This window comes from Aquila chrysaetos, chromosome 15 (assembly GCF_900496995.4).
Source record: "Aquila chrysaetos chrysaetos chromosome 15, bAquChr1.4, whole genome shotgun sequence".
NCBI lineage: Eukaryota > Metazoa > Chordata > Aves > Accipitriformes > Accipitridae > Aquila > Aquila chrysaetos.
In genome coordinates this window covers 22401393-22424082 of record NC_044018.1, presented here as the reverse complement: position 1 = coordinate 22424082, position 22690 = coordinate 22401393, and the positions used below count along the sequence as shown (strand labels likewise).

The following is a 22690-nucleotide window of genomic DNA, read 5'->3' as shown; positions in this document are numbered from 1 at the left end:
AGAATTGGGAAAAGGAATTCTTCACTTATAATACACTTATAATACACTGAACTTCTGCTTGAAGAGGAAAGAAGGATCTGAGGTTTTCGCCCACGGATAGGAAGACTATGACTTTGTGATTTGGCTTTGTGTAAGAAACCAAGGAGAAAGCATCAGGGAAAAGCAAAAGCAGATAAACAAGATTTTGGGGAAGGGGGGAGAGACGTGTGTCAGCAGCTGCAGACAGCTCGAAGGCTTTCTCTGGGGCTGGTGAGCCCAAAGGAGGTACCTCACACATGTGAGGCTCCAAGTGGAAGCACTGTCTCCAAGTCACAGCCAGGAGTTAACATTTCTTGGCTATTTGCTAATAATAACAATGTAATCTTGATTGTTTGGTGTGTAAACAAAATTCTGCTTCACATAATCTATGCTTTGTACCTCCAGTATGCAAATACGACTACTACATAAGCTCAATATTAAATGTGTGCTGCGCTGCAACAGCTGGAGTACTGGAGTTTGGACCTTTTCAAGTCAAAATGTGTTGTGGGGTTTGACATCATGTTCAGGTCCTTGTTCTGGCTGATACACAGTGATCCGAGATGACAAACTTTGTTCTGAAGGTGAAACAAAGTCAAGTTCTGTAACCTCCAATGTTGCCATGAGACAAAACAGTCATCTTCTGGCCATATCTCATCATAGGCACTGGCACTAATCCATTTCTAGGCATCACAGCTCATAAACTCAGAACTATTATGGACTCGATAAAGTCAATCAATACATTAGTTAAGTGAGATGGAATGATTTAGCTCTTAGGGAAAAAAATATAGGGCTCAGTATTTTTCATTGCTGTTTTTGAGCATCTCGGAATAACAAATCTCAAGAAAATTGAGTTCAGACAGACACCCATGCCTTGGCACATTCACTTGAAATAGAATCAGGAAAACAAAGACTTTTTGTTTTGTTTAAATAAATTGAGAGGTCTTCAAAACAAGGACTGCTTCTTACTATCTCTTTTACAAAGCCCTCTTGAAGGGCTTTTCTTCTGAGACCCTACTTCAGACTGAATATGTGCAACAGCTTGACAATATACTGGTTTTATCCCCTACAAATTTGAAAAGTCAAACTTTAAAGTATCAGCATATCACTGGTGAGCTTTTCAAAGGTGGAAAAACCTATAGTATTTCAATGACTTTTCCCCAGTGCCAAATCTGAGCTAGATATAAAAACATGGTACAGTGGCAACGGGAGGAAATGTGGTACACTGGATGCCACAATATGCATTAAAAATACATTTTGATGCAAATTCTCTTCAATCTTAACATGTTAACTTAAAGTTATAAAGGTAAACAGCTGCATGTATTTACACACATCAAAATAATCAATAATGTATGTTGACTTATCACAATCTTTACAAGGCCTATTTTATCAGTGACTCTGCCTTTTTAGAAACTAATTGAATTATATCTAGTGTTTCTGGTTTTGGAGGAAAAAAAATATTCACAACTTGGGATAGGGAAACTGCATTTTTGTAATGAAAGAAATCCCAGAATACTTTAATGAAATTATATACAATACTCAATATTGCAATATTCAATACTCAAATATACAATAATTTCATATAATAGCAGTTAGATCTTCTGCGTCCTCTATCAGCCTACGTTTTCATTTCAGTGAACCTTGCTCCCATCCCAAAAGAAAGTTCCCAAGCTGACATGCACTATGACTTTTAATTCATTTTTTTTAGCTTGAATAAATCCAGAGGCTTCTAGCATAAGCTGTGGCAGTTAAAATGTGCAGTGAAAGGACTGTTTAGCATGACTACTAAAAATAGTGAAGTTAATTCTGACATAGCAAACAAAATAGTAGAAATATTCTTTCAGTAGATTATTTCTATTGTTTCATGTTTCTTGCAGAAAGACAATGTGTGCAAGACTACTCATTAACAGTGATAAGGAAGAAGAAGTAAAATCCTCTAGCAATAGCTCAGAAAAGTATATTACAGTACATCTGTCAACTGGCTCTTCTTTAAGGGTGGCTGAGGGCCAGAGAATGATATGACAAAAATGCGGGTATCACTGATAGATTAAACCCTGCCAGCATGCAAAGGAAAAGCATCAGCAATAACATTAATATTCACAGTGGCAACCTTTGATGCTTTCATAATTTAGATTTGACCTCAGTGAGAAACTTGGCAAAAGACTGTTGTGTTCCTGTGATTCTAGTCTTTTATGAAAGGACAATAACCCCCCTGCATCAACCCTTCATTGTGATTGCCCAATAAAAACCTACAAATGTTTGATAACTAGGATTTTGCGGACTAGAACTGAAGCATACTGGCAAAGCTGATATGTGTAGAAGTCACTATGGTTACTGCCTACACTTGCTTTGCCTCCAATCAAATCTTTCGTTTCCATAAGCATTAAAATTCACCAAATGCACCAAAATTATTCAGACAGAAAAAAAATCTCTTTGGTTTATAAGCCTTTTAGCTGTGTTGCTTTAATATTTTTAAGTTTAGACTCTTAGCTGAGGTGTGTTATTACACATCTGTGTATAAGGACAATTATTGCAGTAGAAGCCTTGCAGTGGAAATGCTTTGTTAGACCCCAGCTTCAGCAGCGTGTGCGGAACAGCTCTCTGCTCTTGGCCAGCGCAAAGTCAAAACCCAGAAAACGCTGTACAGGATGCCAGACGAGAAGCACTAGCTGGGGATTTAGCAAGCCAAATTCAGATGAATGCACTTAGTATTACTGTAAATCTTCCCACTTCTAAGAAAATTAAAAGTTGGCCTTCCCTGATTAGATTCCCTGTTTGTTGTAATAAGAAATAGCCATACGTAAAATTAATTGGGGGGGGGGGGGTTGCTTTATCTTACAGTAGCAGCATGATTCTTCCTTTCAGTATTCTTACATAAGTGTCAAACTGGCTAGACCTTATAGCATTTCCTGAATTCACTGTCATTTGATATCCCATAAAACTGTTCTTTAACTGTGTCCAGTGGCTGTGTCCTTAACAGTCACTAAAAAAACATTTCTTACTTTTATTCTTTTACTTCTACTTAAGTTCCTCCCAGCGTGCCTGGTGATTTTGCTACCTGCTATTGCCTGTTATTTTCAAAACGCACCTGAACCACCACTACCACTCCTCCTGTATCTGAGTAACCTATTCTTCCTCTCTTCACCTCAGTACCTCCTTACAGCTAATTGCCTTTAGTCACCAGGTGACATCTCTGACAAAGGTAGATTGATGCACTCTATCAGCTCCGCTATTTCCCTTCCTTTTCCCTGTATCTGATTTTGCTGATGATCCCTTTAGGTGAAAGTTCTTAATATTATTCTTCATACCTTCAATGAGGTCCTTTGAGAAGGTTTCACTGAGAACCTTTTCCCCCTTTTTTGGGAAGGCCAGAGTGCTCACTGGGAACAGGACATGCAGGTAGAATACTTGAAACCTTCAGCAGGAATTACACTGAACTATAGCTGTAGTTTATAAAGCAGCAATGCCATCAGAGGCTTATTCCTGCCTCTGAGGCAAGATACGTAGTCCCCTCAAGACCCAATTGAACATAATCTCTTCTAGCATTGCCAGTCCCAAGTACTCAAACACCACCCCCGGAAGTCACAAACGGAGCTTTCCCAAAACCATAAATGCCTTCTTAAAAGATAGATATGCAAATTTCACTTGATATTGACTTTTTAGTTAGTAGGGTATATTCAGATCAAGGACAAACATGTCACAAGGTAACTACTTTATGTCTTCAGCAGAAGTCATCAACATCTATGTAAGTCATAGAAAGTAGTATGAATAGTATTGAACAATTCTCTGCTCAAAACTTTTCAATATAAATGAGAATGTGAAAAAGATTTTCCTTCTGATGAAGCCTTACTAAATGCACGTGTGTCCAGGTTTCAGCAAAAATAGAATAGCAGTTTAGTGGGAGCTTATAAAAGCTGGGTAGGAGTGGAAGGAGAGTACACCAAAAGGCTGATATTTATTGGTAGAGCACTACTCCGACTTTTAAGCTGTTTTCTGTTACTCTTGCCTACTTACTTGTGCTCCTGTCTTCTTTCCTGGGAAACATGCCAAAAAAATAAAGTGACCTCTGTATACTAACTATTAAGTATGTCACATCACGCTACTTAAAATATGTTACAAGTTGGTTGGCACAGAAACACATTTTCTTCTGTTGGGAACACATATACCCAGTACAATGAAAATTCACTGCCCCAGCTTCTTGGGAACCAAGCAGTCAGCCCTAAATATGGCTTCATATAGGGGTTCAGCTGGAGCATTACAAGATATGGCAGAGTATATTAAACCATAAACAAGATTATTTATAATAGGACAATATTTAAGACAAATACAGACCTTGTTCAGGTTAAATTAATCCAAATTAGGAATCAAATGACCTGTAAAGCTATGAATTATGCTTTAGAAATCATTCCAAGTAAAGCTACAAGCACAAATATAGTGCAGATTCACAATCATAGCAATTGACTACATAGTATAAAGAAAAAACAGCTATAAAAAAGTCATTTTCATATAGAACACAGCTGGCAGATAGATTTAAGGAGACAATGAAGACATTGAGGAAGCAGCAACTTCTGTGGGCCTGGAAGATGCTGAGACAAAGTGAGCTGCAAGGGGTGAACAAGAAGAGGGAGTAGGGAAAGCCTGTGAGAAAATAGCCAGGGATGGAAGCAGGGAGAAAAGTCTTTGCTATAAACAGGGAAACCTGCCCTGCAGCCTATTCTACCATACCAACATCTGTAAGACAGGCAGAGGAGAGTTTGTAATTGTTATCCACTGCCATGCCTGAGCCAGGCATCTGCTGGCTGCAGGGCTCTGCCGACCACTCTTCCAGGAGAAGGATTTCATCTTTAGGCTTTATGCTCGTAGTCAATTCTGTTGTAACACAAGTGGACAGCTCCATCTAGAGGGCAAATATTCCCTCAGCTGTTAAAATGGCATAATTGAGACTCTAATGTCTTTTATTTACCCACAGGTCAGCACGTACTCAAAATAGCACTCCAAGCCGCTGTCCCCTTGGCAGGGATTTCCAGCGGGATGGAGCAAGCGTCAGCCACCTCCCCTTCTGCAAAGTCTGAGCAGCTGAAAAGAAATGCAAGCTTTCTCCGAAACCTACCTCTTTGAATGGTTTCCAACACGAAGCGTGCCAGACCGATTTTGCGGCATCCATAAAATGCCACAGATTGAAGGCCGCTGTAATTCTGGTGAAGAGAATGGGTTCCAGAGGCAAAGGGTTTGCAAACTCCTTACCACTAGTGTCTCGTAAGAAATAGACAGCCAAAGTATTTCCCACTAATATCTTGATAAACCCATCTATATTCAGTAGCAAACAGAGCATCAGTAGTTAATACAAAGTTAAAGAAATGTTTTAAAATGCTGAAAGTATCAAAGAGGATGTTTATAACCCTTTCTATTGCAAAGGCTTTCTCTACTGAACAAAAAACAAGCTACTCTTTTCTATCGACCGATTAACAAGTATCTCCAGCAATATACTAACACTGTTAAGGAGCCTGAGAGTCCCAAATCACACACTTTAAAAATTATACACAAGTCTAACTTCACCCTCTCCATTGCTGGGATGTGGGCTCTGTGCCAAGCTATTCTCACAGAAGAGCTCCTTTTCTGCACTGATCAGGAATAAAAAAAAAAGCCTTTGAGTAGATGTCTCTGAACTCCCTTTTTTCCCAGTCACAGGCCAAAACATGTATTGCAATGTAATTTTAAAAGCTTAACTCCACTGTAGCTTACTGTACTCCTGTAAGGGCTTATTCAAATAGGCAACCACTTATATCAATATTATTCTTCCCATTCACTGTTTTTCAGGCTCACGGAGTATGTATCACCAAATATGCACTTTTTATAAATCAATATATTTAGATTCAGACAAGCTGTGTATCTGAGCAACAGCACAGCAAGGAGAGACTGTTGTCTATGCATTACATTTTCTCAGATTACTCATTTATTATACAATAGTGTTCTAAATTTTACCCATCACTTTCTTCTGGTGTTTGTTAGCAAGGAAGAAAGTTTTGACTCAAACAAGTTTACCTTTTTCAAAATGACACATTCTGCAAGTTAGGTATAAGGAGTTAATGTGAACCAATTCAAGATCAAAACTGCTGAGCTGATTACTGTAAGAAAGACATATTGGGGGGAAAAAAAAGGAATGAATGCTCCTTTCCCTATAAAGTTTAATTGCACAACTGGTTACTCCTTTCTTAACCTATTCTTTTTCTGTGTTTTACTCATTTAATATGTATTTTTGCAATAAGAATACAAAGCTAAATAAACAGAAGCAGAGGCAGAAAATTTTACAGTTCTAGGTTTGGGGTTTTTTTAATGGGCGTGTATTTCCTGAAGCATTGTTTTGTATAAGGGATTCATTCCTTAAAACAAAACTAGTAAACTACACAGTCATTTCTTCTCCAACTTCTTCCTACTTTAGGAATTCAGATCCAGTTCACTGTTATTCAAAACAAAATTAGTTGCAGTGATGAGTCATATTTTTATGGTAGCAAAGAATATAAGATGCATATCTATTTATGTAGCACACGTATAATAGCACATTTAAAGTTTTTTAAGGTCTCTTCTAACAGAAGTGCAAGAGCATGGATGAAGAGCAAGCTCAACAGTGGCAAAGAAAGAGCCCAGTGGACTCTCATGCGTGTTTGCAAATACATACACATGTTACTCAATGGCACTGAATCTGTATAAACACCCAGAGTTGAGTATCAATCAAATGAAAACACTGGAGCTGACCTCCAAATGGCTCTACTGATTGGCAATCACTTATGCTCAAAGACATTCCCACCTTGCAAGCTCAGCTTCATCCCTTGGCTTCAGACCCAGAACAGACCAGTCCTCGAGCAAGTCCTGCTGCTTTGCAGTGTCTGGCTTTGCAGTGTCCTGCACTGATTTAAATCAGTGTCTCAAAAACCAGTGGGCCAGGAGGCCACAGAAGTGGCACCATTAGTGTACCTCTGAAACATAGCCCACAGTCCCAGTCTTTACATGAGTGGTCCAAAACTGAAGAAGATACAGGTGAGAGATGGACAACAGACTTTCATTATTTCAATAAGTTTTTGGATGGAGTGTCTCTATGAAAACCTGAATCAATCTAATTGGATAAAAGAGAAGAACAGCTTAGGTCAAGGTACAGTGCTCAGAAATGTGAATGAAGTACGGAGGACAAGGTAGCATGGTCAGAAAGATGGAGAAGATGGTCTGTTATGGTATATATCTAAAGAAGTGGTATAGTGTAGAGATAATTTACAAAAATTTAACATAGCCCCCTCTATGTGTCAGGAACACAGATGACACACAAAATCCTACCCTTCCTTTGATACTGGGAATGGTTTATCCCTTTCTTGCTCTACCTGAAAATGGTAGAATATATGAACAGTGACTTCCGGAGACTGAACTACAGAAGTATCCACGAGTGTAATCCCAAAACTTCAAATGTTGAAATCGGAACAAGACTGAGACTATTTCAGTCATGGTAGATCAATGTTCTTGGTCTAAATTAGTCAGCTGCCTGTTATGCAAGATCATCCTCCCTGCTAGTCATTCTCACAGGGTATTTACAGAACACTATATGGGAATGGTGAGAATCTGAGTGAAGGTACTACCAGGAGGAGGCTACTTAAAAAAGAATATACTGCATGCATTTTCAGGCAGACATTTAAGTAGACATTTCTATGAAGTATTTGCTTTTTCACATTCCATTATATATGCATGCATACATACATAAATACATACATGCACACACCATGTTTGCATGTCATTGCAGGTAACGTGGGAACGAAGGAATACATAAATATGTTTAAAAAAATCTTTCTAGGGCATGAAATATTTCTGTTACTTCTGGATAGCACAGGCTTATTTGAAAATAGCTTTCAAAATGCAGCCTTTGGAGAAAAGTATTTCACAAATCAAACTGATTCTCTCAAAGCTTATTTTGCCATGATAACATTTACTGGAGTAGGAGGAAGAGGGAAGAGAGAAATCAGGGAAATTTGTTTTTATATCATTCCAGGGGATTCAAATCTTTCCTTTTCTGGATGTTTGATTCAATGTCCTGAACAAGTTGTAAACCATCTTGTTAAAAAGATCACAACCAAATGCACACAAGACACTTTAGCACAATGATCTGTTGCTCTTCTACTCCCTTTCTACCTTGCACTCTCATTTCCTCACCCTAGCTGGCTTGGGGTTGAGATATAGTTTCATCTGTACAGGATAATTCCTGCCTGCTTAACTCATGCTAGAAGACACTGTTTTGGAAAAAACATAACAAGTGAACATAAGGTGGACTAGCTCAAAAATCCCCTCCGAATAGCCTTTTGCTGCTTGCATCATATGACAGCATCGCTCTGTGTGCAGAGTTATCTCAATTACTGTTCTATCAATACACTCATAAAGAAGCCAGGGAAGAGAAGTCAAGTAACGTTCCAATTTGTCATCATTATTTTTACTGAATGTTTTCATTTTTATTTCTTAATAGGTATAGTACATGAATTAAAAGAAGTTTGGTTCATTTTATTTATACAGAATACAATCTGATGTGCATTGATTCAGGGTCCATCTTATTTGCTAAGGCACGGGATAGGGAACTGGGATAGTTGAACCAAGCCAAGAGTTAGGATACTTTTGTTTGATAAATAGCATTTTTCAATAACACTTGACCAAAAATACAGGAGTTTCGGCAAAGCCCGCCAAACTCCAAATGGACTGTCTGATGATTTGGCACAACTTGAGATAACGCTGATAGCAAGTACAGCCAAATTAGTACTTGCATTCAGTTAAAATGAAATGGACTATAATATAAATAGATCAAAATTGGGCCCAGATCCTGCAATTCACTATGCAGGCAGACTGTCAAGTGCAGAATCAGCACTTTGGTGAGCAGAAATCTAATGAGGAAAAGCTCTAAAAAACCGAAAAGGATTGCTAGAAGAAAAAGTATTGAAATGCTGCACATAAATAGAAATATTTGCTAAATACCACAGACATTAATAAACAATTTAAGAGCAATTACTTCCAGCCTATAAATGACTCTCTTAAGGTAGTGAAAGGAATTTCATGCAACAATGTGTCAAGCCAGTTTGGAAAAAGCCTAAAATGAGCCTGACGACTATGCTTATCCACAGCAAAGCAAGTGTTTTAATAAGTATTAACCAGTCCAAGAAGCGGTGCATTTCCTGAGAACAAACCAAGTGACAGAGATTTTGGAAGAAGACTAAAGATGAGAGAAAAGGAGCGAAAGGTTAAACATACAAATCCCAGAAAGAAAGGAGTCTTTAAATGCTGGGCTTTTTTGAGAATTGCAGCCTACAATGCAGTTCCTCTGCTTCATGTTTGCTCTGAATTAAAAAAAAAAAAAAAAAAAAGCAGTTTGGTATTCTTAAAGAACCAGTTTTATAGAGAAATCTATTTACATTAACACGATAGATTGCATCATGTTATATAAATAAAAGCTTATACTGTGACACAAGGATCTGCTAGGAAAGTCAGAAATTTGACAGAAAGAGATGCTGTGAAAAATCTGCAAACCTGAACACCAAGGAGAAAAATGAAACAAAGAAAACAGAACAGGTTTCTAGACATTTTACAGAGAAAAATATGTACAAATAATAAAAGGAACAACAACAACAACAACGAAAAGCCTTACCATGATGTTTGCACAACTGTGTGTCTGTAGCCCATGCTATAAATGTGGATACCTTCTATTCCCATCATCTCAGCCCCTCTAGTGGCCAGTACCTGAAGATCTTGCCTTCAGGAGGGACAAGATCTATCAGTATGTACCATTTGCTGCTGCTCCTGTATCTTGTCAGAGATTTTTTTCTTAATCGTGTAATTTTTTCTGGAGATATAACTTGTCACCTTTTATTAGCATTTTTGTCAGTGCTGCTGCTACGTGCATACATTTAATTGCTAAGCAACAAAGAGTAAGCTCTGCACAGCACATTCAATTACTGCATTCCCTGTGCCATGCATTGTTACTAGTGCACTTACATAATATGAAACACAAAAAATGGTAAAAATATTTATTTCTGTTTCCATAGCGTCTAGAAGCCACAATCTGGAATCAGGCTCCATCATGCTAGCCACCAGGCACAGAGCTAACAACCAAAGATGAGCACAAGTGAACCGATGCGAAGTAAAGAAAAGTTACAAGTAGAGCTGAGTTTCAGCATTTGCATAGATGAATAGGCTGAATTTAAGGCTCAGAGGTGACTACCTACAGCTGGACAGTCATGACTTTCAGACATCAGGGAACTATCCCTGTGGCTAAAATTCCTCAAATACTTGAGGCATTTGTAAGCGTGGTGGCCTCAAGGCATGAAAAAATAACACCTTGCAAAAGCTTATCAGTTTGGAAGAAGAAATACATCTGCACTGTATCAAGAAATAACCTCTCTTCCCTTTTCTCTTTCAGGTATAGAAAAACCAGGGCAGGCAGTATTTTGTCACTGCAAATTACACTTTACTGTCTACTTTTCCTATCCAAATGTACGTTTGCCCCTGTAATTGAAGGGTACTGCCTCCGAAAGATCTGAGCTTGGCGCGAACATGGATTATTTGAGTTCACCATAAAACAGACTGCAATTTTATCTTTCATTTATGGAAGAACTTATATGTTTACCAGAGAGTTCTCTTTACTCCTGAAATGTAAAAGGACAATGATCCATACATGCTCTTGGCATGATTACTAGCCATTATAGCCATCACAGTCAGCACTGCATTTCTAAATAGTGCCTTATCTGCAATATTCAGCAGGAAGAGCAACTTGGAAAATGAAGCCATTACTGTGTAGGTGTACAAAGTTGCACAACCACATACAACTATTTTTATTTCTGCAGTTAGATGTAGGCATTGGTCCTGACTCTCGCTGTGTCCCTTTGACATCTCCCAAGTAGCCCAAATGGGATGAAAGCTGGCTACAAAGAACCTATTGGGAAGACCTGGTAGGATCCCCCCAAACTTTATTTCAGGATACTATATATCAATAATTATAGCAGGTATACTTTAAGACAGGCATCTGGTCTATTACTCCCAAGGATCAAGAGGAGTGCTAGGAAAATAGGCAGTTGCTATTAAATCACGGACAGTCATGTACACAGTTCTGCCAAACAGCACCCACATTTCCTCTGGGTTCCAACATTTTTACATAGAAAGAAACTGAACTTCTCTAATAGCTAATGAGGCACTGAGACAAGGGCTGTGGTTGTGTTCTGGGTATACCATCCTTTATACTCCCATGGGAAGACCAAACAGCATTCTTCTAAATGAACCGCAGCAGGAGCCCACAAAGAACATTATCAAATTCCTAAACTAATTAATTAAAGCAGTACTTAATCATACAAAGTGCTTCTGCATTAAGCTACTCAAAACATTAATTACTTAACCCCTAAAATATCTTTGTGACTATATTCTTTCTATTGTTATTTCATAAGAGGGGAGATGGATGCTTGGAGAGGCCATATATTTCCAAGAACTATAGAGTAAAATACTGTAGCCTCTTGATCCAAAACAGATGCCCAGGAACCAGTTGCCAATTGGGAGACCCCCCTTCCGCCTCCTGGCTGACTTGGGATGGATTCAGTACAGAACTGAGACAGAGATTTGTGAGAGAAATACAGAAAATAATGACAGGCTTTCCAGCTACTAGAAGGAGCTCAGTGATTTTCTTATGATCCAGAGTCCTACAGCTCCTTGGACTAAGGGTTCCACAAAAGGTAGCACAGAAAACAAGTCTCGTGCCACTGGCTTATAAGATAGAAACTTTGAAAACCCACTGAATGATATAAATTAATGACACATGATATTATATGTTGTGTGCTGATAACAGCAAAAACTTAATCTTTTTCCTACCATTTAACTTCCTAGCATTCAAAAACTACTAAATTAATAGGTATGCTTCTACGTTTCATAACACATAGCTAATTTCTGAATTCTCACATTGAACATTAATGGCTTCTCCTGCTTAGCTCAAGACAGCAGAATAACCTTGTTTGATGGGATTTTCCCTAAGGATTGCTCTAAACACCAAACGCGCTGCTGGGGGTCCGCAGCGGCAATGCAAGAGCTCAGGGCTCATGGGATTCGGGAAGGGAACTTTCTTCGCTCCCTATAAAGCCCCGTTACAGAGCATGCCTACTTACAACGATAATGAAAGGGAAACTAAGCCTACTCTTTCCAGACTCTTAGCCCTCTTTTGGATAAAAGAGCACTGACAGCAGCAGCAGCCTTCACTCAAACTTCCCACATCATCGCGTTAACGGAGCCACCCTTCTAAATGAAGTGGCAAGACAAGCCTTACTGGGCTCAGAAAATGATCTTTTTCTGAAAATAATAAAATTGAATAGATTTCTCTCTATTACAATGGCATTTTTCAGGGACTGGATTCATCTTACATAGACCACCAGCAATAAGACAATTTTCAGCCAGTACTAAGCTAAATATATATATATATATTTTTCTAACTCAAAACAACTTCAAAGATGCATCACAGAAGACTGAGTCCAAGCCAAATTAGAACTGTGGATTAAAAAGACATTTTCAAAAGGGGCGTGTGTGTAAAATGCTCAGAGAAATTTCTCAGTTCAGGAAACAAAACTTGCATTTTGCTTGCTTTTTCCTTTTCAGACAGATCATTCAAAGGAAGCCAAAACCACACATTCACTGAGAACATGCATATGGAGCACCCAATGGGGTTCTTCCTCAACTGCAGTGCTTTAGGCATACTTAACATCAACAGCTTCCATGTTTTTTCCTGAACTATTATTTTCACTTTTTCTATATCCACCATTTTTGTGAGGTATGTCTTTAAACCAACCTGTTAATATGTAATTAGAGTGCCATTTTTTGTCACACCACTGTAAGGAGAGAATTTTATCCTTTATCCAGTCTGGAAGTACTCACAGGGCAGACGGCAACTGAATAAGGAGCTGAACAATAGCTGTGAATTTTATTGTTGTAATATTATTAATTTAAGCCTTCTGTAAAACAGTTTGTTAGGAATGGGCATGAGGGAGCAGAACATTATAGGAATTTCTGTAATTTAGTACCTCAGAGTGACGAACAGTAGAGCACATCTTAAAGTACTTGTCTCCAAATCAATGCTTCCTTGCTTGTAAGGTAGAGGCAGGGAATGTTTTGTTCACAATATTTCAGAAATAGCTAAAAGCAGCTCAAATGACAAAACTTTTAGAATATGTACTTTACTTAAGCTTTGAACTTGCTAGAATCTGTAGGATTTACACATTACAGAAAAAGGGATCTTCAGCTCCTCAAATAGTGAGGTGTAGTCAATCTCTATTATATTCTAAACTTTGCAGTCATTATAGTACATGAAAAGATCTCTTTCTCAATCCCAAACATTTCAGTCAGGTGAAAGTGGGTTAGGGGGTGAGGGAACATCCCACACAGTCTGCATCAATTGTATGGGGGTGAGGGGGTACCAGTAAAATTCCAGGAATAATTCAAATCTTAGAGTAATATATCTCTGCACAGAGGCAACAAATATTTGATGAAACCTTATCATTCTGTAGAAAGTGCTTTGTGACGTATGTCAGTGAAAAAGGTCTTCGCTGGTTTCATTTGCTCATGACAACAAGAACAAAACACCAAAGCCGACAAATACAAATTTTAAGTGGTCTTTATTAAGACATATGTATTTGTATATCCAGGACAAAAGTGAAAGGCTCTCATCTACATTTCCCAGAGGAAAAAGAAAGGAAGAGGTAGGAGTTAAGACTGCTTCAAACATAGAACCCTACTCTCCGTAGCTGTCGCCATCTACCAGCTTTTATGCCCCTGCCACTAGTTGCATGACACTTGGTAAGTTTGCTTATGTCTTGATTTAGTCCAAATTAGTTCTGCCGGGGATAAAAGACAGGAGACCTGTTGGGGAAAAGAAACCCAGTAATTAGAAACTTTCAGACACTGAAGATCAGACTGATTTTCTTCAGAAAGAATACTCACAAGGCTGAAGAAAGCCTAAAATAATGAAGGTATTGGATGAGGTGCACTTTGCATTCTTGGCTATTATAAAAGCAGGAACAGTTTTTTACTGTATGTTCTAAGGTGAAGAAGAAAACTGTGATGTTCTGCTGGCATGTAAGAAGTGTATCTGAAGTAGTGTCGTATTATGTACAATATAAAATTAAGTACAGCAGAATTATGCAGTATGCTGTCCCTCACCAGCACTGATAAACATCAAGTGTTTTCACAAACAGAACAGTAGCATCCATTATGTTGTCTCAGAATACGTATGCTTCATAATTAACATTATTAGAAGAGGAAAACTCTGTTCTGTAAAAGCAGTGCTGTTAAGTGACATTCATAATACCTACCGTGCAGTCCATTAACCTCAGCAATTTTAAGTAGCATCATAGTCATCCATGGCATTTCAGATTTCTCACAGCTTCAAATCTGTGGGCAGCTTCACAAGCTTTTTGCAAAGTTTCTCATGACTAGGACATCTGTAAAATTCCCTCCAGACCTTTCTTCTATTCATCTCTTGTTATGTACTCAGTAATTCACATCTCTGAACAAGGATAAAGGTAGGTCCTTAAAACCATGCTCTACTGAACACAATATCTTTTTTTAAAAAACTTATTGGTAATTTTAGGTGCTATAAGATACTAAAAGCATACTGTTTCTTAATCTTACCTTTTTTTCCCATGTCAATGTGAGTTTTCGATGAGCAGCGTTCCCAGTTGAGTCTCAATAGTGAGGAGTCAAAACAATCAGATAGCAATCTTCTGGCTTTTACCAACTAATCCACCGTTTAACATAGGTGTCTTTAAAGGTTTTAGCAACTTCACTATTTAGGTGAAAAAAAAGTATATATTTTATAGTCATATGAAACAGTGCAACACTGCCTGATGTGTTGCTTAGAGACAACAGCTCAAAGCAGAATCCTAAAATATTCAAGAAATTACAGTATTGTTTGAGTATCAGTGGCTAGTATTTTAATGTTCTGGTTTCGTATTTTGTAAAAGGGATTTTCAATTCACAAGACAGTACAGGGAATCCACTTCTCTTTAGGTAAATAGCCATTGAAAATTCTCTTTTGGTTTTTAATTTCCACTTAGTTGCTCTCGAGTTTGGCCTCTCTCCCGAGGTTCATTTTGCTGAAAATTTTTGTTATTCAATAACTGTGAAAGGAAGAGTACTAAATACAGCTTCACTGTCACATTTTCTTCTTGGATGTGCACTCAGGAAATACAAAAGGGTAGAAATGGGATGTTAAATTTTGGCATAGTGGTTTTTGTTAATTTCTTTAATCCACACAGGGAAGAAATTGGTGCATCTTTGTTAATTCTGATCTCATGAAACTTATTCTTTTCCTGCAAGGAATTTGTTCAGATTTCATCATCAAAATTGAAGCAGAACTGCTATAACAGTAACACCTTTAAGTTACCTTTCTTACAATGTACTCATAGTCCTGCCTCCTTGGCATAAATACTTTTGTATTTCTGATACATATATGTGAGAAAGGCCTATCTGAAGAAACACAATGATGATGTTAAAGGAATTCAGAGATCAGCACACACAGAAGAGGATGTCATCTCTTCCTCTCTGGCTGGAAGTGCTAAATAATGTTGCACTACATAACTCAATGTAATACAATATGAAAAAAGATATTTAGATCCTCACAGCATGCTAGTGTCTAAGAAAGAAATACAAAATACACTGGATCTTATACCCCAGGGTATACACCCAATTTACATTAGTGCTAGAGAAGAAGAGGCAATACACGCACACTCTCAGAAGTCAAATCCTACCTATCCAACTCGCTATTCACCTTGTGTGACGCAGACTCTAGATATAGAGCCTCCAAATGGCATATGAACGGACAGCTTTAACTGGTCTGGACTATCCATAAAAAGCCCCACATCTGAGCTGATTTAGGGTTTTGAGTCTAAGGGTCAGGCTGCAAATTCCAGAATTTTTAAGGACTACAGGTACTTGTAGTCTCATGAACAGGGAGGAAAAAAGAAAAAAAAAAAACCACAACAGATTTCTGATCCAAATACAACAAGGGAAAGACAGTTGCTTTAGATCTTGGTTGTACTACACAACTAAATTTGCTAAACTAAAAACTGCCTTTCCAGTGGCTCATTTGTATCAAGGTAGTTATAATTTACCAACTCCTAGCGAACGCAAGCAGCAAGCACACCAAATGGCTTAGCGCGCTTCGTTACAATTATGCCACGCCAAACGTATGCTATGCCAGCAAAAAACTCATTTTGGCCTGGCACCTTTCCTACTCCATGCGTTGGCCCTAGTTCGAGCACACTTTTTGAAAGAGCGATGCCGTAAGTCTCCAGGGATTTCTGGAAAAGGGCTCTCGAGAAGCTGCTCGAGCCGCCGTGTCCCCAGCCGTGCGGCAGAGCCGACGGAGCCCGGCAGAAGGCCGGGCAGAGAGCTGCGGCCCCCCGCTCCGCAGCTCCCACGGACGCCTTCGCTCGGCTCCCCCAGCCCACGGGGACGCTCTGCGTCACAACTCCCAACGCAAAACCTTCGTCTGCAAGAGGGTTCTTCTTTGCAAGCAATGGGAGATGATACTCTGACTAGGGGGGGAAGAAAAGCCAGAATGTGGCTTTCGTCTGAGGAATGATGCTGCCGCCAATGTCCCGCGCCCTCAGACAGCTCCAAGTTTGATTTAAATTTGTCCAAATGGGGGGGAGCGAAATTTCATATTTGCTTGACATGCAAGAGATGATACTTCAAATTAAAGACAAATAATATAGAGAGAAACATTTTTTGTACTTTTTAACATATACCAGTGCAGTCTACAAGTCACTTTTTTTTTTTCCAAAGAGAACTGTAAACTAACTAAACACTAAGAATATGTTTGATAAAACAGAGTGTCCAAATTTGTAAGATACACTTTTCTAAAGGTCATTTTCTGTAATGTTACACTGATCTCCACCTGATTAAATTGCCTACTGCTCCGAATTTAATGAGAGACCGAAAATTCTCAGTGGTAATTGGGACAGCCAATTCTTTAAAGAGAGAAAGTTAGTGGTTAGCTGGTTGAAGCACAGAAGAATGCTTATTAGTGTGAAGGTAGAAGTCTTTACTGAGAGAAACAATTAAAGACTATTTTATTTGGAAAACATTGAATTTCTATTTGTGCTACTTCACTGGAGTCCTGGATACAGTATCAATTCCATAACAGGGGCAGGGGGGAGAAAAAAAAAAAATCCAACAACCAGTAAGTCAGCACTGTCTCTCCTGCCTACAATTGTGTACTGTATGGTAAATTTAATACATTCACATTTTTCAATATGAAAGATCTGCAAGTGTTGTCAGGAACTCTAAGTGATTTGTGTCTTGCCCTGTTTTTCTTAAAAGTGAAAAGTTTGTTACTCCAAACAAAACCATTCTCAGGAAATCCAAATACACAGAAAGATATAAAGAGAAAGACAGTAATGACTATCTGATTGAACACTACAGAACCACTACATTAGGAAATAATTTCAGCTTAATTACTATAAAGTCCCATAAAGACACTAGGTATTATTTATGCTCTTGCAATAAGATTATCAAAAAGTTTTACTGAGGATTGAAATGGCCCTAAAGTAAACTGCTCTTAAGTATGTGGCTTAGATGTGCATTAGGAACACAATGATAAAGGGAAAGTTCTTACTAAAATGACTGTATTTTTTAAATCATAATCAGATTTTTTTTCCACCTAAAAGATCGAGTCCATTTCAAATGAGTATTATTTAAAGGAAATCCCGTGAACTGTATTATATAAAAGATCAAGCAAGGCAATTGCAATAGGCTTTCTGGATTCATAATCCATGGAATTACTGATATTTTTATGTCTTTAAGCCTGCACCTCCATCTTGACATCCATATTTTACCCTGACTGCAAGATGCATATCGAAAGTCCAGACTGATTTATCTGAAGTTCCAATGTGCCATAAAAGCAAAATTTTAGTATATAAAACAAACAAGCACTTAAAACCCTGTTTTAAAAATATCATTGAAAAATAGTAATTCAGTGGTTCTGAATTAAAGGCAAAAAATAGCATAAGGAAAATTCTGTTTTAGTTCTGTGAAATGACTAGTCCAGCTATCAGGAGCTATGAGTCTGGCATCCTCAGGTCACAGCCAGGAGGACTTTACAAGTGCCCCAGCAGAAAAGTGCTCTTTCAGAAGCTGTATTTGATGTTCCTTGCCCATTCTGTGCCAGGAGCATGTCAAAATACAGATGAACTGTAGTTCAAGACTGGGGTTAAAATCTGTCCTCACACATGTGACCACGGTTTGTTGCTCACTTGAAACACTGAATTGTTTTCTAGTTCCCAGTTTTCTTTTCTTTCAGAGAAGGTATTTTAGAGTCATATCTGGCTGGGTGAAAAGGACAGACATCAACTGCTTATTCATCAGTCAGGTATAAAATGTTTAACAAGGCACTGCGAGAGTGGCAAAATGTGCAAAACGAACAGCAAACTCAAGCTATAAGCAGCAGAAGAGATTGAAGCACGAGTGACCACCAGCACGAACAACCTGGCCTCTCTTCCAAGCAGCCAGGAGAAATGGACTTCAGTACAATGCTATTTCCTTTTTTAAGAGAAAGCAAATGCAGGTTCAGGCAATTCCCACCAGGTCTATTATTATTTACAATGAAGGCAGACATCACTCTCGGTGTCCTGCTCAAGGAGAATAGGGGGAGGGGGAGAGCTCCAACAACTTGCAGCAGAAGAGAGACTTAACTCTTCACAGCACAGTCATTCTTGTGTGCAATGAGAAGGGACTTCATTGCTAATTATGGCTTATTAATGCTATTGCATTATAAGTTATCATAAATAATAAAACAAAAAAACTTTAAAAAATGCTCAGGCACAGCAGTGCCTACAGATTGCCCACAGAAGGGGTTCAGGTTAGAAAGCACATTCTTGTTTTGAAAATCCTCTGGCTTATCTTTCCCCGAAGAGACTGAAATACTTTTGCTTATACCATGAATCAAAATTACCTTCCTCTAATCAAATGATATTAGTCTACCTCCACAGGCTTGGAGCAGATACTGCAGTCCCTGGTAAGAAGTCTTCTCTGCCCTCAGACCAAGCAATTTGTAAGGCTTTTGACTGCAAATGAACAAAGAAGAAACCTTTGCAGACCCCTCTGCTCACAGGAAGGCTACCCTTGCACCAGTTCTTCCCTTGCCCCCAAACCCCTCGTTTCCTGCGACAGGTATGAGGGACACAGCAGAACAAGATGTCTGCGTAGGCGAGACATTCACAGAGTTGGCATAAGCTGCACGGGAACCTTATCCATCAATAATTCAAGTCAACCCTTCAGCTCTTCTAACTTCAGGAAGGGTCACATAGCACTTATTCCCTTGTCAACCTCATGTACCCACAACTGCAGCTCGAGAAGAGGGATGGCACCAGCTCAGGGCTTGTTCTGATGCTTGGAACATGTGCTTCCTTTTTGTTGGAGCGAGGTTATGACGCTACATTAAATATCTCTTTACCTCACCGTATGCCCTTACCAGGTGGGGTTTTTTGGACCTGTTTGAACGTGGCTGTGTAACCACGGCTGAACTCTGTTCTGATGTAGAGGAAGTTTGGAGAGGTTCCTCCTCCCTCCTCCTTAACCATGGGACAGTGAGGAGCACCCATGGCAGAGCTTGCTTTTCCTGTTTGAGTGTGCCCTCACTTTTCAGTCTTTGACAAAAATTAAGAAGCTAACAATGTTTCTTCTCTAATTGAACTTTAAAGCCTATGTTTACCAAATGGTTTGTAATTTGGGGGGGGGGGGGGGGGGGGGGGGGAGAAGAAGAAAAAAGAGAAGGAAGAAAGACTATAAAAGCTAGCTTAAATGCTTGAGCCATAATATTTCTAGGACTATTTCCATATCGCCCACATTCCAGTGGCATTATAAGATCACCATTCAGTGATCAAGTGTGCAAATCACTGCCTAAGAAAAAGAATCCTGGACAGAATACAGAAAGGAGAGAAGCAGGTAAGAGCAAAACAGTTACAATTACTAACTACACGGTGGTTATTATTTCACCTCTAAAGAGAAAGCATATTTTATTATTCACTCTGTCTGAACTCTGTTCTGTAAGCCTGTTTCTTTTATACACTGAAGACTACATTACTGAAGTACTAAATGAATATAAATAACATTTACATTCAACTTGTAGTTCCTGTGTCACAAAGCTTAAGAATGCCAAGTAAATAAATACAAACAAATCTAATTTCACATTTCATGACAGAGAGATTCAGGAATAATAAAGCATAACAATATAATAGTGGAAAGAAAAAAATAAACCCCTGCATCATATTGGGTTTCATTTTATTCTCCGAGAGGTACACATTGCCATTAATTGTGCAGGCTATATACTAAACAAGGACATTTAGTCATGAAATCACTGTCAGTGAATTGATAACTGTCAAGAATCTGTTCATGACAACACTTGTTTCTTCTTGATTCACTTTAACAAAACTGAATATTAATGCACAACAAAAATAGTAGTCTTTGCATGCAAAACTTATGTTTCACTGAAGACACCCCCACTTCCTCCTACCAAACAGCTGTGTACAATAGTATATTCCAAAAAATTTTCTTTAATGCTAGAGCACCAAAGAATGGCTGAGGTAAAAGGAAGTCTTTTTGTCAAATGCCTTGTTTAGTGAAGGCACTTGAATGTATTTTTATTTTATTTACCAATTAAAAAGCTGCTGTCGTGTTACATAACTTATTCCAGGCCAGAATTAATCTACAATAAAGCTATGATCTGAATGAATCTGTAAAGAATTATCGGCACTTTCTACACCATCTATTGGTGAACTAGAAAGAGACAACAAAAGAGGTCTTACTAGGAAAATAAGCATTATGGATAGACATGAAAACCTGTTATTAATCAATTATTCATTTGTGCAAGGGGAGCAGAGACATGTTGAGAAGTACACTTTCGGTCCAAAATAGGAATAGTAAATCTCAAAATAGATATATGAGCCAAGAAAAATAGCTCACAGCATTTATCTTGTGGCTCATTGGTGCACCGAATAAAGTATGTTATATCTTGCTATGTGCAAGGGCATGGTCTGAAACACAAGGCTTTTGATAGTTCTGTTATTGAGAAAACTTACATGATGGTGCTATCTCTTGCGTGGATGTGTTAAGTCCACAAGCTCATGCTAACATCTTGATTTGTTTCAGCCTGTAGGGAGTTTGTGCAAAATTCCAATTCAGGGTAGTTTGAATGCCACAAACGGTGATTCTGGCATGATTTGTTTCAGGACAGCATTTTCATCCAGTGCAAATCACAACTGCTTAGTGATGTACTGAAGAGCTTCCAGGCTGGAAGGACACGCAATGACCAGGTGTGTAGAACCGACACCAGTTTTCCTTTATACTGTAGAGAATTAATGCATGCTGACCAGCTGGTATTCTCACAGGTTTGGTCTATTTTTACTAAGAAATTATTCTTGGCGATCAACAGCTTCCTTTAGATTGTGCACTGGGTCTTGTCTTGACTAACTTCCCTGCCTGTTATGCACTGTCCTGAGTGTGAACATACTGCTTACCCATTTAGCACTGATTTAGGTTTCCAGCAGAGAGCTGAAGAAGCCATTTCCTTACCGAAGGACAATGGAGCTGTGGCTAACACCCCTGAATAAAATGGCATTGCACTGAACTTTAGATCCAAGACAATCATTATTTGTCTGTACAAAACTGAAGAAAGCAAAAAGTGTTCCCAAGGCTTTACTTTGAGGAAGAGGTGGCCGAAAGCAGTGCATTGGCTGCTAAAGCTCCTGCATCATTGAGCAATGACAGAATTAAGGAACTTTTGCTTGGACAACCACAATGAACTCATCATACTTAAGCAAGAGGTCTCCTGATGACCCAAACTTCTCCATTCAATGCAGACAGCAGTTAGGATCTCCTAGCAAGCACTGCCCAAGATGGCACAGAAGTTAGGTCAAGTTGGAGCTTGCACCTGACACTAACATACAGCAGCAGCAAGAGGCAGAGATGAGAAAAGAATAGTGTAGAGGGAATTCATCATGTATTTTTATGGAAAAGAGACAACATGTTCCCTATGGACTGGACACAAACGGGACAGTATGCTCTGTTGTTAGCCAGCAAACAGATAAAGATTGCACAGAATGCAAGACAAAGAAAGAAAGGAGAGCCTGTTGGAGATACTTGTTCATCTGACAATTGCACAGGCAAGTGGAAAACCCAAGACGAGAACTACTCCTAAAATGAAGCTGTGGCTTTCTCCACACAGACTTTCCACATACTGGGGTCACTTCTGTTCAATATCTTTATCAATGATCTGGATGAGGGGATCAAGGGCACCTTCGGTAAGTTGGTCAGGAGTGTTGATCTGCTTGAGGGTAGGAGGGCTCTACAGAGGGATCTGGACAGGCTGGACTGATGGGCCGAGGCCAGTTGTATGAGGTTCAACAAGGCCAAGTGCCGGGTCCTGCACTTGGGTCACAACCACCCCAGGCAGCACTACAGGCTTGGGGAAGAGTGGCTGGAAAGCTGCCCGGCAGAGAAAGACCTGGGGGTGCTGGCTGACAGCCGGCTGAATATGAGCCAGCAGTGTGCCCAGGTGGCCAAGAAGGCCAACGGCATCCTGGCCGGTATCAGAAATAGTGTGGCCAGCAGGAGCAGGGAGGTGATTGCCTCC

At 39.1% G+C, this 22690-nt stretch overlaps 1 protein-coding gene and 1 long non-coding RNA gene across 5 annotated transcripts in view; both read right to left on the bottom strand.

Annotated features, from left to right (window-relative positions):
• DLGAP2 (DLG associated protein 2) overlaps positions 1-22690 on the bottom strand; it is a 482669-nt gene that overhangs the window by 353738 nt on the left and 106241 nt on the right. The window lies entirely within an intron of this gene.
• LOC115351175 lies at positions 13655-14994 on the bottom strand. Its single transcript, XR_003926724.1, has 2 exons — positions 14689-14994; positions 13655-14563 (listed from the first exon to the last, which is right to left on the bottom strand). It is a non-coding gene; the product is annotated as an uncharacterized LOC115351175 (long non-coding RNA).